This window comes from Henckelia pumila, chromosome 4 (assembly GCF_033568475.1).
Source record: "Henckelia pumila isolate YLH828 chromosome 4, ASM3356847v2, whole genome shotgun sequence".
Taxonomy (NCBI): Eukaryota; Viridiplantae; Streptophyta; class Magnoliopsida; order Lamiales; family Gesneriaceae; genus Henckelia; species Henckelia pumila.
In genome coordinates, this window is record NC_133123.1 from 140,012,314 (window position 1) to 140,030,804 (window position 18,491).

General features: G+C 32.8%; 1 long non-coding RNA gene across 1 annotated transcript; it reads right to left on the reverse strand.

The window, feature by feature from the left end:
• LOC140863915 (uncharacterized) lies at window positions 1–18,296 on the reverse strand. The gene is made up of 4 exons (XR_012144051.1): window positions 18,081–18,296; window positions 16,626–16,674; window positions 16,494–16,530; window positions 1–779 (listed from the first exon to the last, which is right to left on the reverse strand). It is a non-coding gene; the product is annotated as an uncharacterized lncRNA (long non-coding RNA).
• Window positions 18,297–18,491: the final 195 nt, after the last annotated feature.

Genomic DNA, 18,491 nt, shown 5'->3' on the forward strand with positions numbered 1-18,491 from the left:
CATAAAAATAAGATTTTTGCACAAATTATGTGCAAACTTAGCACTAATATATATAAAGTTGCTAAAACTAACTTATTTGTCCATCCTACCAACATATATAGAAGTCTTAACATAAAAAACAAGACACAAAATCCCTCATAAATGTATATCAATCACACAAGACAATAAATTTTGATAGCCATGCTACTGTACTTCCTATTGCATCCTCAAGAAAACGCATTTCGTCGTTTGGTCAAATCAAGTCCACCTTCGCCTCAAAAACTCTATCAACCCAAACTTTCCAACAAGATCCCCCAAAAGCAACATGATGCACTTTTGCATTTGGATCTGTAGATGCAATTCTACCTTCTGCAACAGTTAATCCTTCAACACACCAATGCAACAGTTAATGCACCTTCCATCTAGAAGAACCACACTTTGGACATGAGTCCAAATCTTTAAGCTCATTTCTGAATAAACAACAATCGTTTGGACAAGCATGAATTTTCTCATATCCTAGATCAAATGGTTTTAAAAACTTTCTTGTTGAGTAAACAGAGTCTGGAAGCGTGTGTTTCTCTGGAAGCATGTCACCTAAGATCTTAATGAGCTCATTGAAACTCTGGTCGTATTGCCATTAGTAGACTTGTAATTGTATAGTGAGACAATTGCTGACAACTTTGTATAAGTTAAGCAACCAGGGAAAAGAGGAATTTATGCATCTTCTAATAAATCATCAAACTCATAATCTCCTGCCTCAGCCATAGTGTGTCCAACATCTTCATTCGGCACGAAGGAATCTGTAACGCCCCAAATTATCTTAATTGACTTTATTTGAGATAATCGGATATTACAGAGTTCAAGAGCCGACATGATTTTGATCAAGGTCTATTTTGCAAATTTTGGAATTTTCAGGGACTAAAATGCAAATATAGGTTTTGTTAGATATTTAAGAGGGATTTAACTCATTCTTTCATCTCATCTCCTTCCTCCAAACCGCCTCCTCCATTGAAGAACTCCAAGCGTGTGTTTCAAGCTTTTAGATTCCACCCCGAGCTCGATCCGTCCGTTGAAAATTATTTCTGAAGGCAGATTAGCGATCACAGCTGCGAGAGCTTCGTTCTATCGTAAGTTTTTCTCCGATCAGATACATTCTATTTTTCGGATGTCGTTAGAATCGATTGAGTTGCTAGTATGTTGTTCTTGGCAGAGTTCTGATCGTTTATTCTCTGTCGGTTTCGAAATAGAGCGTCGTTCGGATTTGTTATGATTTTTGGAAGATTATTCGAAAGTTGAGTTTTTATGATTTGTTGGAATTGGATTGTTATGGTTGAAGGTTGGTTGTTTTGAGTTTATTGGATTGACATTATGCTGTCTGCGTTTTCTGTTTGATTAGAATATAGTCGTTATGCCGCCGATTTGTAATTGGGATTTTGAACCGTTTTGAGTTGATGATATTTGGCTATTGAGTTTGATCGTCATTGTTGATCTTTTCTTACCTCCGTACAGATTCGTTCGAAGGCCGTTGAGTTGTGAGATTTCAGGATTTGAATCGCTTCAAAGATTGTAGCAGGTTGGAGCATCGACGTTTGAAAGAGTTATAAGACGACTTAGATTGGAATGGAACGATTAACTCGAATCCGACTTGATTCGAGTGTTCCGTAAAAATCACATACTTGCATGTTATTTGATTTACTTGAATGAGTTATGGTTTGCATTGCATTCATATTGAGCCAATAGATTTATTTCATTTTGAGTTAGATGTTCTGAGAACTATAGTAGGAGGCATTGGCAGGCGATTTATTGCAATGACCGACTTAACTCTATATAGTTGCTTCAGAGTCTAGAGGATTGAATTATACACTATCCATCCCGAGTGGAGGGTCGGTGCGATTTTGTGTGATAGTTCATCCTCGGGATCCCAATAGAGGAAGAGAAGAGCTGATTACCTTGATTATCCGGACTTGATAATCCCAGAGTTTTAAAGACATGCATTTCATGTTGAATTGTCTTGGAATTGCATGATTGATATTTGAATATCTGGAAGTTGATGTATTTTGTTTTGAGATGCTTATCTGATATTGCATGGTTGTCTCTTTACTGGGAATATTATTCTCACCGGATTATCCGGCTGTTGTCTTTGTTGTATGTGTACTTGGCAACAGGTGGGGCAGGACCGAGTCAGAGATCGCATGGCTAGGTGGTCGAGTTGATAGAGTGAGGTCTTGTTGTTGTAGAAGTCGAATATGTAATCAAACTTAGATTGTATTCGACTCGTACTGTATTGTATTGCATTGAATAAGCTAGACTGAAGCATGTTCTAATAGTTTGAGATTGTATGACTCTAGAACTACCTTGTATTGAATGATTTATTCATGTTGAATGGATTTAGTTTTGAAGACTTGGAGTTGAATGGAGTCAAGCAATCTGTTTTCTTTTCTGCAGATTTGTGCCCGCTCGATCGGTTGAATCTTACCGATCGAGCGAGCACCCCTGAGCTGAGGCAGAGTGTTGGACTTTTGTGTCCGCTCGATCGGTAAGATTTTACCGATCGAGCGGAGGGCTTTTGTTAAGTCTCGGCAGAGACTTGGAATTTCTGGCCCGCTCGATCGGTAATGTTTTACCGATCGAGCGAGCATTGTTAAAAAAAAAAATATTTCTTTGCTTTTAATCTTTGTTCTTGTTTGCTTAATAATTGTTTATCCCGAGATTAGATGATTAGAATCGAGGTCTCACAGAATCTCTGTATAAGTTATATGTATCTTTAGTTTTATCTTCTTCTACTTGAACTCCATTTGAACTACCTTCACCTTGAAGTTGTGAGTTATATATTTCACCATTAAAGACCCAAGTAGTGTAAGAAGGATCGATCCCCTTAATGATTAAGTGATCATACACTTGGTCAAATTTCATATACTTCTTATTTTTACATTTCTTGCAAGGACATAAGATAACTTCACATGTTTTGGCATAGATCCTAGCTTGTGCAATAAATTTTTAACTCCGTCTTCATACTCTGGTACAAGCCTTGAAGGTAGATTCATCCATTCATTATCCATTTCGTAATGACCCAAACCCGGAGATGATGACTAAATATGGACAACTAAATAATAAATAATCAAATAAAAATTTGAAAACAATTCAAATTACCTAATTCTCACTGTGTAAAGTTTTGAATCAATAAACTAAAATATTATTATTTACAGAAAATTTTGAAAGATTTCATCATATTATATGGTTAAGAAATTTGACTATTGAGTGGTTCGGTTCAAAGTTTTACTTGTTAAAAAAGTGTAGGGAAGTAAAAAAATGAAAGGCAACAAGTTTTTATGAAAATAGTTTCATTACATTAAAAGTTTTTCATAAAATAATCCATTTGAGTCTCATGAGCAACATAGAATGCAGAGTGTTTACCAATGAATTCGGCTTAAATATAAGTAATTATTAAATCTCTCCCTAAATTTTCACTTTAAAATTATTTGAACAATATCAAATAACTACACAAAAAGCAAGCAAAAAGTACAGTAAAAAAATAGGGGAAGAAACACTTAAGAGACACAAGGATTTATCTCTATATATATATAAAAAAAAAAAAAACAGAACACATGACTACTAAATGAATAATGACCAGATTTAGCAAGAGCCTTAGATTTACAAACCAGTACTGAACATCGCATTTGCAACTAAATGTTTAAGGCAAAAAAAAAATCAAGAAAGAACACGGCACTATAAAATTCAAATTGAGTTTACTAAATCATGCATTTACTCACGAAAAAAGCTATCATGTATTCGCACAAGTGACATGTACACTCAAAACTATCAATAGCACTTATTTATCACCAAGGAGATGATGACTAAATATGGACAACTAAATAATCAAATAATCAAATAAAAATTTGAAAACAATTCAAATTACCTAATTCTCATGTGTAAAGTTTTGAATCAATAAACTAAAATATTATTATTTACAGAAAATTTTGAAAGATTTCATTATATTATATGGATAAGAAATTTGACTATTGAGTGGTTCGGTTCAAAGTTTCACTTGTTAAAAAAGTATAGGGAAGTAAAAAAATGAAAGGCAACAAGTTTTTAGGAAAATAGTTTCATTACTTTAAAAGTTTTTCATAAAATAATCCATTTGAGTCTCATGAGCAACATAGAATGCAGACGAATTCGGCTTAAATATAAGCAATTATATTATTTAAATCTCTCCCTAAATTTTCACTTTAAAATTATTTGAACAATATCAAATAACTACACAAAAAGCAAGCAAAAAGTACAGTGAAAAAAATAGGGGAAGAAACACTTAAGTGACACAAGGATTTATCTCTATATATATATATATATAAAAAAAACAGAACACATGACTACTGAATGACTAATGACCAGATTTAACAAGAGCCTTAAATTTACAAACCAGGACTGAACATCGCATTTGCAACTGTAAGGCCCGAAAATATTAAGTTTTTAATTACGGGATTTAAGATTTAAATTTCGAAAATGATAAAAGAGTTATTTGAAGAAGTTAAGAAATTAGAGATTTCAATTTCGGGTCAGAAATATTTAATTTGAGGATTTTCGGATTTTAAGATTTTAATATCCGAAATTCTTAAATTAAAAGATTAAAAATATTTTGAATTGATATTTATGAAATTTAAGATGTGAATTCCAAGATGATAAATATCAAGGATTGAATTTGAGGATGAAATCCGAGTAATGACTCATTTTCAAATATTGAATAGTTCAAGGACTAAAATGCGATAAGGTCCGAAATGATTTAATTTTAATCCGAGAATATTTAATTTGAGAATATTTAGAGTTTAGATTTAAATTCTAATATTCTTAAATTATTTAGGATTGAAATTGAATTAAATCGCTTGTCCGGGGACTGAATTGCAATTAGGCCAAAGTTCAGGGACCAAAATGCAATTCCCTTGCAACTTGGTCATTAAAACGTGAAAAGGGATCAGATTCCCAGCCAAGAACGAGAGAAGAGGGCAGAAAGGGTTCCAAGCCAATTTTGCTCTTTCAAGTCCCGATTAAATTCAATCCGCCAGGTAGAATTTCCGATTGAACATATATTTGCGATCACAGCTCCGAGTGCTACGTTTTGACGTAAGTTTTATGAAGTTCTACCATGTTTGAATTTTAAGTTGTTGTTAGAATTATGATTTGATTGTATAAACGTGTTCTAGTAGATACGACGATAGCATATTTAAGACGGATCGTGAAAAGATCGTCGTTTGAATATGTTTTCGATTTTTGAAAGAATTGTTGAAATTTTGAAATTATGGGGCTGCATATTTCGAAATTTAGCTGTAGAATTGGTGATGATATGAGATTGATATGATTGTCATATTAATGTTTAAGCTTTTGGAAACATTGAAATCGTATCGTTACGCCGCCGGTTCAAGATTTTGAATTGTTATGCATTCTAAATGTCTAGAGCTCATCTTCAAGTTTATTGTGAATGAATTGAATATGAGATTATGTTTAGAATGAAGATATAATAATATTTGAATCGAAAGATTTATCGGACTCGGATAGTTGCAACGTCGGTTTGAATTCCGATCGTATTAGCAAGATTTGAATTGTATAAGCTTTAAAGAATCATCGATTCAGATTGAAATTGATGTTTAGATATGTTATAATCTATTTCAGATTTGAATTGAAGATTATCGAAGTTGAATCGACGTGTTCGAGTTCGAATGACTTGAAGTGTTTGAAGTTGAATCAAAACTACCTTCAAGTAGCACTGATTGAAATGAGCAGAATTGTATGACTGATTTGGCTAGCTTTGAGATGATCAGCATTGGCAATAGATTCAAGATGTTTGAATCGCGATGAAAGGTATAAATAGACATTAATAAGATGGGCAGAATAACTCGAGATTGTTTTTGATTATCGAGTTGCCTAAAATCACATACATGCATGTTTTCATATATGTTATGGTTTACGTTTACATAAATGGGATAGATTATTCAAGATAGCTATTTTCTTGAAGTCCCAGAATATTTATGTAAATGTTTACTTGTCTGATTTGATTTATATTACATGTGATACTTACAGATTTGTCGGTATCGTTGAGTGATTATATGCTCATATGATTATATGATAGATGTGTTCAAGGTGTTTTATAACATTTAATGCATACAGATTATGTTGCATTCATCTTGAACCCTACCTTGAATAGCACAGAGGGCAGAATGGCCTAGAGTGCATATGACATTTGGAGAACTGTAGTTGAGTGGCATGGAATGTAGATTTACTTCCAGAGTCAGATGACTCATGGCACGGAATATAGATTTATATCCAAAGCTAGATGACTCACTATAGTTGCACCAAAGTCAGGGGAATTGAGATATTTAACACCACCTCGATTGGGAGAGTCGGTGGTTAGTTAAAGATTTTATTCCCCAGGATCCCAAAAACTAAGCTTATTGGTATCAGATTTGATAGCCTTTTCCTTGGCACATGCATTGCATTTATGCATTAACCTAGAGTTTTCTATGGTTTAGATTATGCAGTTATAAATGCTAGCATGTTGTGATACACTATTCTAGATATGAATGTGTGCTATTGCTTTAGATGAATCATTATGTGTTAAGAGTTTAAGCATTGATGATGATTCTATGATCTACATGTTATTACATGTTTTATGATTTTAGAGTTTTATGGCATATAGATTCCATATGCGTTAATGATGTATATGCATGTCTTTCATACTGAGATTTATTCTCACCGAAGTTATCCGGCTGTTGCTTTGTTTGTATGTGTGCATTGCATCAGGTTGGGGCATGATCAAGCTAGAGTTGGCTTGGATAGCTTGAGAAGAGAGATAGCATGTGGTGAATCGGGTTTAAGCAGATGATATGTATTGTTAATAACATGTTAGAAGACCAAGAATCTTGTACATGTTTCTATTTGGTAAATCCTAGTTTATATTCATGAATTGATGTATTTATGAGTTAGGATTTATTTGTCAAAGCATGTATATTATTTTGTAGCTTGTATAAGACTAGATGTCTTTATATTCCAAGTTTGACAGCATTAAGTTGCAGCAGAATTTTCAGAATTTGGAACACGCTCGATCGGGTGACTTTTGCGGATCGAGCGCGGCCTGTGTTTGTTCAACACAGAGAAATAAGGATTTGGAGCTCGCTCGATCGGATGATTTCCACCGATCGAGCGAGGCCAATATGGATTCAGACCCGAGAGCTGGACTTTCTTGCCCGCTCGATCGGGTGAATTTACCCGATCGAGCGAGGTGCTCAGTTTTAAAAAAAAAAAAATTAGCTCTTGGTTTGAATATTCTTTTATTGTTCGATTAATTGTTTATTAATCGTTAATTTCCCTAAGATGAAATTAGCAACCCGGGTCCCCACAACAGGTGGTATCAGAGCGTAAAGTCTTGGACTAAGATAGAAGTTGAGCGGGGTAGATTGAGTCGCATGCATTTATAGTATTGCATGAGTATGCTTTACTTGCTTTACAGAATTGCATGCGACTATGATTGCTTGATTGAACACTACTTGCTTTATTTAGATAAGAATTACATGCTTATATGCTGATATGTATGCATGATTTCTTGAATTCATTAGACTAAATGAATTCGTTGCAAGCATGTAATATGTGAAAAAGCATGAGAATTTGCAAGCATGTGTTCTATTCAGAAAAATGAGATTATATGTATGTTATACTGACATTGTATGTTATAATCTATGTCATATATATTGCTTCTGTTATCGAATAAGACAGATTATGCAGAGAGCATGAGAACTTCAGACATAACAGAACCTCAGATAGAACATAACCGTGTTGAGGTAAGGTTTTGAACCGATTGTACTGAGGAGTATGTTAGTTGAACAACTCCAAAGCTATGAATCATCAACTTAGAAAGATACAGAATATGCTATGTCTAGAAAGGAGTTGATTTGTAGAGCTGGATCAGTTGTTCAAGAGAAGAATATTCAGATGAACATAGAATCAGCTTGAGTTTATATCAACTCCAGGACTTAGCAAGAAGTTGATGAAGTTGCCAGAAGAAGTACTGAAATTGTTTGGCAGGTAAGTAAACAGAATTGTTTATTTTTGTATATGCTAAAGAAGATAGAACAGAAGACTTTGCAGAATAGAAGCATAAGGTGATTTCAAGCCAGTAATAGAAGAACGAAATCATGAACCGATAGTACGAGGCAGAGTTGAATGTTTATTCAAGCCTCACAATTATGATCATCACCTACACTACAACTTGCATAATATTATAGCTATGAAGCAAGCGATAGTGACAATAACAGCAAAGATTGATTCAGCCTAAACGCCAGCAGATGAAGACATATAAGCATAATTCCCCCAGCTGAAACTTTAGGCAATAAGCAAGTACAGAAAAAAAGGCTCAAGTTGTATCAGATAAGAATATTACAGGTAAGTGAGTTAATTATAGTTAACCGCTTGTATATTAATTGCATAGCATACATTCATAGATCAGTAATTTGTTATGCTATAAGCCATATCTGATGAGCCTTTATTCATCTTATTTGCTGAAATTTTGCCTTTGAATAGATGGAATACATTTGTAATTAAATACAGAATTGAGAAAATAAGATTGAATGTGCTGATATCAGATGTGAGATATTAAGCTAGAATGCATTATAGAGATTAATGCAATAACTGAGTATCAGTTACCAGTTGATTGAATCCGTGCACTGATAAAGAAATAGAAATGACTAGCAATTTATGATATGATTTTCAGAAAGTAGATTTTGTTATTTCGGTACTGGTTATATCACATTTGACCATGGAAGAATGTCATTAGAAGTCTAGTCGATATATTGAACTAGTACAGAATTAACCTAGAATTGACAGCTATGTCAATGGTTAGAATGTACAGACATAGTTCAATGATATATTTCGACCTTTCTACGACATGAATGCAGTTCTATATAGAGTGGTGTCTAGTACGAAAGTATTATGGCAACTCGTATAGAAGAGCATTACGTGAACTGAAGAATTTCATAAACAGCTAGCAGATTGCGTAGAAAAGAGTTATGTAGTACCGAAATGATGATTAATTCTATGACAATGAGTTAAGTCGAAAAGAGTATATTCGACTATTGTCAGCTGAGAAGTAAGAATTAATAAATGAACTCATATCAATAGAGAATAAGAAAAATCAGTTACAGTGGAGCTTTTTCTTCAATTTTGCTGAAGCTATTACATCATAGAAATCATGATTCTTGAATTTCTTGATATCGATTCAGAGGTTGTGTTATTTGACCTCGATTGATGTTGATTGACTCTTATTCTTTGCTAGAGTCTACTTTGATTCACTCGCTGTCATTCAAAATATTTGATTTTGACTGACATTTCCTTGAGCGAGTTCCTTTGATTTGAAATTTGAGAATTATTGATTATTTGATGTGTTTATTCAGTGTATCTTGATGTATTTGGCTCGTAACTGATAGAAATTCAGATTCAGACTAGAAGCAAGATTTATGGGTTTTAGATAATTGATGGATTTATTGGGTACAGATCTGTACTTATTGAATATTTATGCTTGATAGATACTTAAACGATCAGAATTGTTGCGATCCAAGCTAAACTCGATTGGTTTGGAAAGATAAAAGTAACATTGATCTAAGATCAAGCAATAGAATATTGATTGAGAATGCTAGATTAAGATATGAGATAAGATAGTAGAGCAGAACATATGAATTTGGCGGTGAATAATCGTTTGATTATGCCAGATATTCTAGATATAGAATATCTGATTCTGAAAGAGACATATGACAATAGATTTAATATCCATTCAGTTGTCTACACATGTATGACTTACATATAGTTATTACTTGAAAATCAGTATTGGTGAAAGAAATGAAAGCAGATACGATAGAATTGACATTACCAATACTAAAATTCCAGCAAAAAGAAGCAGAAAAGAAGAACTCAAGTGGTTTATGTAACAGATTAATTACATAAAAGTTGAAATAAGATCAACTTTGTGAACGACTTTAGTTCGAATCTACTCGAATTGTTATGATTGTGCAATTTAGTTTGTAATAGATTTCGACAGATTCACGAATATGTTGTATTAGATATGATACAAACATAAAGCGATACTGGTTATGCATTTAGCAAGATGATCAGATTACAGGAATTCTTGAAATCTATTGTCGAGATAGAGACTTTAGATTTGTTATCTAAATTGTGGCATTGATTGTCTGATGTTCTGAGTGTTTGGTTGTATGAGATTTCATTATACCATCCTCTGATTAGTGGATTATCAGATGTGATTATCCAGATTTCCAAGGATATTCTCAGAACGATAGTACTAGATTCGGTACTAATTGATTGATTATTTGCCACTTGATTATTATGATTCCTGTGACAGCTATTTGATTGATATACAGACAATATTTTGATGATTGATTGATCAGAAACACAGAAATTGTCTGTATATGGAAACAATATTTCAGATATATCAGCTATCAGACCAGATATGAGTCAAGAAACGATAGAGAATGTGAAGATTGCTTCGAACAGAATAAGAATAGAGCAGCATTAACAGAGCTAGTAGATGAGTAACAGATAGAGATTTGAAGCCTGAACAGAATGATCAGAAAAGAAATTCTTTCCCAAGCATCATTAGGTTTAGAAAAAGATTTTAGAAGCTATGAGTATTTGATCTAGCTAGTTAATTAATACTCAATCGTGAATTGTCAGATAGATGAATTGTTATCCATATGCATTGGCTGAAGAATATCAGCTAGAATATGTATGTGCATTCAATTCAGATACAACAGAAGTCGATAAGATTGTAAGCAAGACAGACTAACTAATGCAGAGTTAGATCACAAGAAAGAGCAACTTAGATATAAGTTGACTCAATGATTATATGTATTGCAGAAGCAATAAGAAAGAAGATTAAGATACGATAGAAGAGAAGATATCAGAATAGATATCGAAAGATCAGAGAATTGAAGTCAGTATTACTTCAGTCAGCTATACAGCTTACGAGAATCAGCAGTAAGATCGAATGCGATTTCGAGGACGAAATCATTCCTTAGAGGGGAGAAATTGTAAGGCCCAAAAATATTAAGTTATTAATTACGGTATTTAATATTTAAATTCCAAAAATGATAAAAGAGTTATTTGAAGAAGTTAAGAAATTAGAGATTTCAATTTCGGGTCAGAAATATTTAATTTGAGGATTTTCAGATTTTAATATTTTAATATCCGGAATTCTTAAATTAAAAGATTAAAAATATTTTGAATTGATATTTATGGAATTTAAGATGTGAATTCCAAAATGATAAATATCAAGGATTGAATTTGAGGATGAAATTCGAGTAAGGACTCATTTGCAAATATTGAATAGTTCAAGGACTAAAATGCGATAAGGTCCGAAATGATTTAATTTTAATCCGAGAATATTTAATTTGAGAATATTTAGAGTTTAGATTTAAATTCTAATATTTTTAAATTATTTAGGATTGAAATTGAATTAAATCGCTTGTCCGGGGACTGAATTGCAATTAGGCCAAAGTTCAGGGACCAAAATGCAATTTCCTTGCAACTTGGTCATTAAAACGTGAAAAGGGATCAGATTCCCAGCCAAGAACTAGAGAAGAGGGCAGAAAGGGTTCCAAGCCAATTTTGCTCTTTCAAGTCCCGATTAAATTCAATCCGCCCGGTAGAATTTCCGATTGAACATATATTTGCGATCACAACTCCGAGTGCTACGTTTTGACGTAAGTTTTATGAAGTTCTACCATGTTTGAATTTTAAGTTGTTGTTAGAATTATGATTTGATTGTATAAACGTGTTCTAGTAGATACGACGATAGCATATTTAAGACGGATCGTGAAAAGATCGTCGTTTGAACATGTTTTCGATTTTTGAAAGAATTGTTGAAATTTTGAAATTATGGGGCTGCATATTTCGAAATTTAGCTGTAGAATTGGTGATGATATGAGATTGATATGATTGTCATATTGATGTTTAAGCTTTTGGAAACATTGAAATCGTATCGTTACGCCGCCGGTTAAAGATTTTGAATTGTTATGCATTCTAAATATCTAGAGCTCATCTTCAAGTTTATTGTGAATGAATTGAATATGAGATTATGTTTAGAATGAAGATATAATGATATTTGAATCGAAAGATTTATCGGACTCGGATAGTTGCGACGTCGGTTTGAATTCCGATCGTATTAGCAAGATTTGAATTGTATAAGCTTTAAAGAATCATCGATTCAGATTGGAATTGATGTTTAGATATGTTATAATCTATTTCAAATTTGAATTGAAGATTATCGAAGTTGAATCGACGTGTTCGAGTTCGAATGACTTGAAGTGTTTGAAGTTGAATCAAAACTACCTTCAAGTAGCACTGATTGAAATGAGCAGAATTGTATGACTGATTTGGCTAGCTTTGAGATGATCAGTATTGGCAACAGATTCAAGATGTTTGAATCGTGATGAAAGGTATGAATAGACATTAATAAGATGGGCAGAATAACTCGAGATTGTTTCTGATTATCGAGTTGCCTAAAATCACATACATGCATGTTTTCATATATGTTATGGTTTACGTTTACATAAATGGGATAGATTATTCAAGATAGCTATTTTCTTGAAGTTCCAGAATATTTATGTAAAAGTTTACTTGTCTGATTTGATTTATATTACATGTGATACTTACAGATTTGTCGGTATCGTTGAGTGATTATATGCTCATATGATTATATGATAGATGTGTTCAAGGTGTTTTATAACATTTAATGCATACACATTATGTTGCATTCATCTTGAACCCTACCTTGAATAGCACAGAGGGCAGAATGGCCTAGAGTTCATATGACGTTTGGAGAACTGTAGTTAAGTGGCATGGAATGTAGATTTACTTCCAGAGTCAGATGACTCATGGCACGGAATATAGATTTATATCCAGAGCTAGATGACTCACTATAGTTGCACCAAAGTCAGGGGAATTGAGATATTTAACACCACATCGATTGGGAGAGTCGGTGGTTAGTTAAAGATTTTATTCCCCGGGATCCCAAGAACTAAGCTTATTGGTATCAGATTTGATAGCCTTTTTCTTGGCACATGCATTGCATTTATGCATTAACCTAGAGTTTTCTATGGTTTAGATTATGCAGTTATAAATGCTAGCATGTTGTGATACACTATTCTAGATATGAATGTGTGCTATTGCTTTAGATGAATCATTATGTGTTAAGAGTTTAAGCGTTGATGATGATTCTATGATCTACATGTTATTACATGTTTTATGATTTTAGAGTTTTATGGCATATAGATTCCATATGCGTTAATGATGTATATGCATGTCTTTCATACTGAGATTTATTCTCACCGGAGTTATCCGGTTGTTGCTTTGTTTGTATGTGTGCATTGCATCAGGTTGGGGCATGATCAAGCTAGAGTTGGTTTGGATAGCTTGAGAAGAGAGATAGCATGTGGTGATTCGGGTTTAAACAGATGATATGTATTGTTAATAACATGTTAGAAGACCAAGAATCTTGTACATGTTTCTATTTGGTAAATCCTAGTTTATATTCATGAATTGATGTATTAATGAGTTAGGATTTATTTGTCAATGCATGTATATTATTTTGTAGCTTGTATAAGACTAGATGTCTTTATATTCCAAGTTTGACAGCATTAAGTTGCAGCAGAATTTTCAGAATTTGGAGCCCGCTCGATCGGGTGACTTTTGCGGATCAGGCGCGGCCTGTGTTTGTTCAACACAGAGAAATAAGGATTTGGGGCTCGCTCGATCGGATGATTTCCACCGATCGAGCGAGGCCAATATGGATTCAGACCCGAGAGCTGGACTTTCTTGCCCGCTCGGTCGGGTGAATTTACCCGATCGAGCGAGGTGCTCAGTTTTAAAAAAAAATAATTTAGCTCTTGGTTTGAATATTCTTTTATTGTTCGATTAATTGTTTATTAATCGTTAATTACCCTAAGATGAAATTAGCAACCCGGGTCCCCACAGCAACTAAATGCTTAAGGCAAAAAAAAAAATCAGGAAAGAACACAACACTATAAAATTCAAACTGAATTTACTAAATCATGCATTTACTCACGAAAAAAGCTAGCATGTATTCGCACAAGTGACATGTACACTCAGAACTATCAATAGCACTTATTTATCACCAAGGAGATGATGACTAAATATGGACAACTAAATAATAAATAATCAAATAAAAATTTGAAAACAATTCAAATTACCTAATTCTCACTGTGTAAAGTTTTGAATCAATAAACTAAAATATTATTATTTACAGAAAATTTTGAAAGATTTCATCATATTATATGGTTAAGAAATTTGAATATTGAGTGGTTCGGTTCAAAGTTTTACATGTTAAAAAAGTGTAGGGAAGTAAAAAAATGAAAGGCAACAAGTTTTTAGGAAAATAGTTTCATTACTTTAAAAGTTTTTCATAAAATAATCCATTTGAGTCTCATGAGCAACATAGAATGCAGAGTGTTTTACCAACAAATTCGGCTTAAATATAAGCAATTATATTATTTAAATCTCTCCCTAAATTTTTACTTTAAAATTATTTGAACAATATCAAATAACTACACAAAAAGCAAGCAAAAAGTACAGTAAAAAAAATAGGGGAAGAAACACTTAAGTGACACAATGATTTATCTCTATATATAAAAAAAAAAACGGAACACATGACTACTGAATGAATAATGACCAGATTTAGCAAGAGCCTTAGATTTACAAAGCATGACTGAACATCGCATTTGCAACTAAATGTTTAAGGCGGAAAAAAAATCAGGAAAGAACACGGCACTATAAAATTCAAACTGAATTTACTAAATCATGCTTTTACTCACGAAAAAAGCTAACATGTATTCGCACAAGTGACATGTACACTCAGAACTATCAATAGCACTTATTTATCACCAAAGAGATGATGACTAAATATGGACAACTAAATAATAAATAATCAAATAAAAATTTGAAAACAATTCAAATTACCTAATTCTCAATGTGTAAAGTTTTGAATCAATAAACTAAAATATTATTATTTACAAAAAATTTTGAAAGATTTTATCATATTATATGGTTAAGAAATTTGACTATTGAGTGGTTCGGTTCAAAGTTTTACTTGTTAAAAAAGTGTAGGGAAGTAAAAAAATGAAAGACAAGTTTTAGGAAAATAGTTTCATTACTTTAAAAGTTTTTCATAAAATAATCCATTTGAGTCTCATGAGCAACATAGAATGCAGAGTGTTTACTAACGAATTCGGCTTAAATATAAGCAATTATATTATTTAAATCTCTCCCTAAATTTTCACTTTAAAATTATTTGAACAATATCAAATAACTACACAAAAAGCAAGCAAAAAGTACAGTGAAAAAAATAGGGGAAAAAACACTTAAGTGACACAAGGATTTATCTCTATATATATAAAAAAAAAAAAAACAGAACACATGACTACTGAATGAATAATGATCAGATTTAACAAGAGCCTTAGATTTACAAACCAGGACTGAACATCGCATTTGCAACTAAATGTTTAAGGCAAAAAAAAAATCAGAAAAGAACACGGCACTATAAAATTCAAACTAAATTTACTAAATCATGCATTTACTCACGAAAAAAGCTAGCATGTATTCGCACAAGTGACATGTACACTGAGAACTATCAATAGCATTTATTTATCACCAAGGAGATGATGACTAAATATGGACAACTAAATAATAAATAATCAAATAAAAATTTGAAAACAATTCAAATTACCTAATTCTCACTGTGTAAAGTTTTGAATCAATAAACTAAAATATTATTATTTACAGAAAATTTTGAAAGATTTCATCATATTACATGGTTAAGAAATTTGAATATTGAGTGGTTCGGTTCAAAGTTTTACTTCTTAAAAAAGTGTAGGGAAGTAAAAAAATGAAAGGCAACAAGTTTTTAGGAAAATAGTTTCATTACTTTAAAAGTTTTTCATAAAATAATCCATTTGAGTCTCATGAGCAACATAGAATGCAGAGTGTTTACCAACAAATTCGGCTTAAATATAAGCAATTATATTATTTAAATCTCTCCCTAAATTTTCACTTTAAAATTATTTGAACAATATCAAATAACTACACAAAAAGCAAGAAAAAAGTACAATAAAAAAAATAGGGAAAGAAACACTTAAGTGACACAATGATTTATCTCTATATATATAAAAAAAAAACGGAACACATGACAACTGAATGAATAATGACCAGATTTAGCAAGAGCCTTAGATTTACAAAGCATGACTGAACATCGCATTTGCAACTAAATGTTTAAGGCGAAAAAAAAATCAGGAAAGAACACGGCACTATAAAATTCAAACTGAATTTACTAAATCATGCATTTACTCACGAAAAAAGCTAGCATGTATTCGCACAAGTGACATGTACACTCAGAACTATCAATAGCACTTATTTATCATCAAGGAACATTTCGAATAGAAGGTCATCACCTGATATGTTATAAAATCCCTAGGAATCCTCAAGCCCCTACATCCAATAAATTATCAAATTAATATATATATATATATATATATATATATATATTAATGTATAAATAATATTCCTCATCTGTAATGTCATACTTTTGAAAAAGATCGGGTCAATGTTGCGAGCGTTGACTTCTGACCTTAGCTGGTTGAACAAGGAAAAGAATTGCAAATTAAATTTTTTTTCCTTCAGCATCTTAATTAATTACAAATGTTTCGAGTTTTTAATCATGGTTACTTCATCATAGAACTTTAAGAGAAATGATTTCATAACAGATTACATCTTAATAACAGTACAAAGAAGTCTTTGAAGAAGCAGAAAATTGGGAAATTAGAACATATTAAATGCAAATTAAGCATATCAATTAATGGAGTCGAAACGACGAGGATTATTCACCAAATAAAAGCTAGTCAAGTTTTTATATAATCGCAACAGCAAGCGGAACAAGCTGGAGCCCCTAGAAAAGATGAACAAGGAGTTGGTTATGGTGAAGCAACTGGAGCAGGTTTACCCACAGCTGAAGGTGGCATATGTGTGCCGACAGAAGCGGCAGGCTGGAGAATTTCCAGGTCTGCTTGGGTGCGGAGGAGGATGAAGCCCCAGCCAGATACATCTCTAATGTGCAACAAAGGTTTCGACTGGAAGAGATGCAACTCTGATCCTATAACTCTCACTTGCTAACTCACTTCACTTTTGTGCCGGATCGACTTGCAGTTTTTAATTAAACATATATATTTTTGGCTAATTAATAATATTTTGGCTAGCTTCATTCTGCTGTATCAATCCATCATGATTTGAAGTGTTTGAAGAAGCAGAAAAAGTGAGAAAAGCAAAAGAGGATTAGGAAGCAGAATGACATGATATTCTACGGCCAAAAAGCTCTCGCCCTTGTTGTTTTAATTTCCTAAACGCTAAAATTTCTTGCCGTGAAAATCCAATTCGTTTGAACAGGAAATTATATTGTTAACTTTAAAAAAAAAATTTAAAAACTCCATAGTACTACGGCGAAAAAGAACTAAAAATATTTCAACAGAAAGCGAAGCTAGCTATATACATATATATCGTTTTTAAATATACTAACAGAATGAGTAGATTCAAATATGAAGCAGTTTGTTTCTGGTAATGCTGAAACTAAACCGAATAGCCCAAACTAAAATATGATTACTGGATTTAATGTGAAGATATTACATTTAAGTTATAATCTCATCGATATAACTTACAAGTCGCACACGGTCAAATTAAAACCAAAAAATTAAATATAACATAAAAGTAACATTCTTATACCAGTATCTCATCGATCCATGAACACTACGTAGGAACAACGTATATCACTATGAACCAGTGAAATCTATCACATATCCGACTATCACAAACTGAAATTTACACCAAAACTTGAACACTAGTGATAAAACTCATTGATGGTTATCGAAGGAGACCACACCATACTACAACCAATCAACAGGAACTCACACCCGATTTGACAACCGATTTGCAGAAAAAGAGAAAAAAAAAACTCACAAACGATTGAAAGGGGCAAAGGCAAAACTCACAGTGACAGAGGAGCGATCACTTACGGCTGCAAATTTGGGCATTCAGCGGATGCTTGGCCTTGGGGTTCTTCTTCTATCGCGACTTCAGATTTAGGGAAAGACGGAATGAGGCGCAAGAGAATTCCGATTCTGGGACAGATCGAGTGAGGCGCAAAGTGGTGATATTGTTTAGAGGGAAAGAAAATAATTAGATTTGGGTAGGTTTTAATAGCTTGTTTTTTCACGCTGTAGACAATAATCTAAATCTAATGAGATTTGGGTAGATTTTTAAAAGCTTGTTTTTTTAACCATTAAAAACTCAGATTGATTTTCTAGTTTGAATATTAACTAAATTATTTTCAAATTGTCCACCGGAAAAAAATTATTATTTTCAAATTGGGCTTTCTAGATTGGATCTTTTAGCCCCTGTAC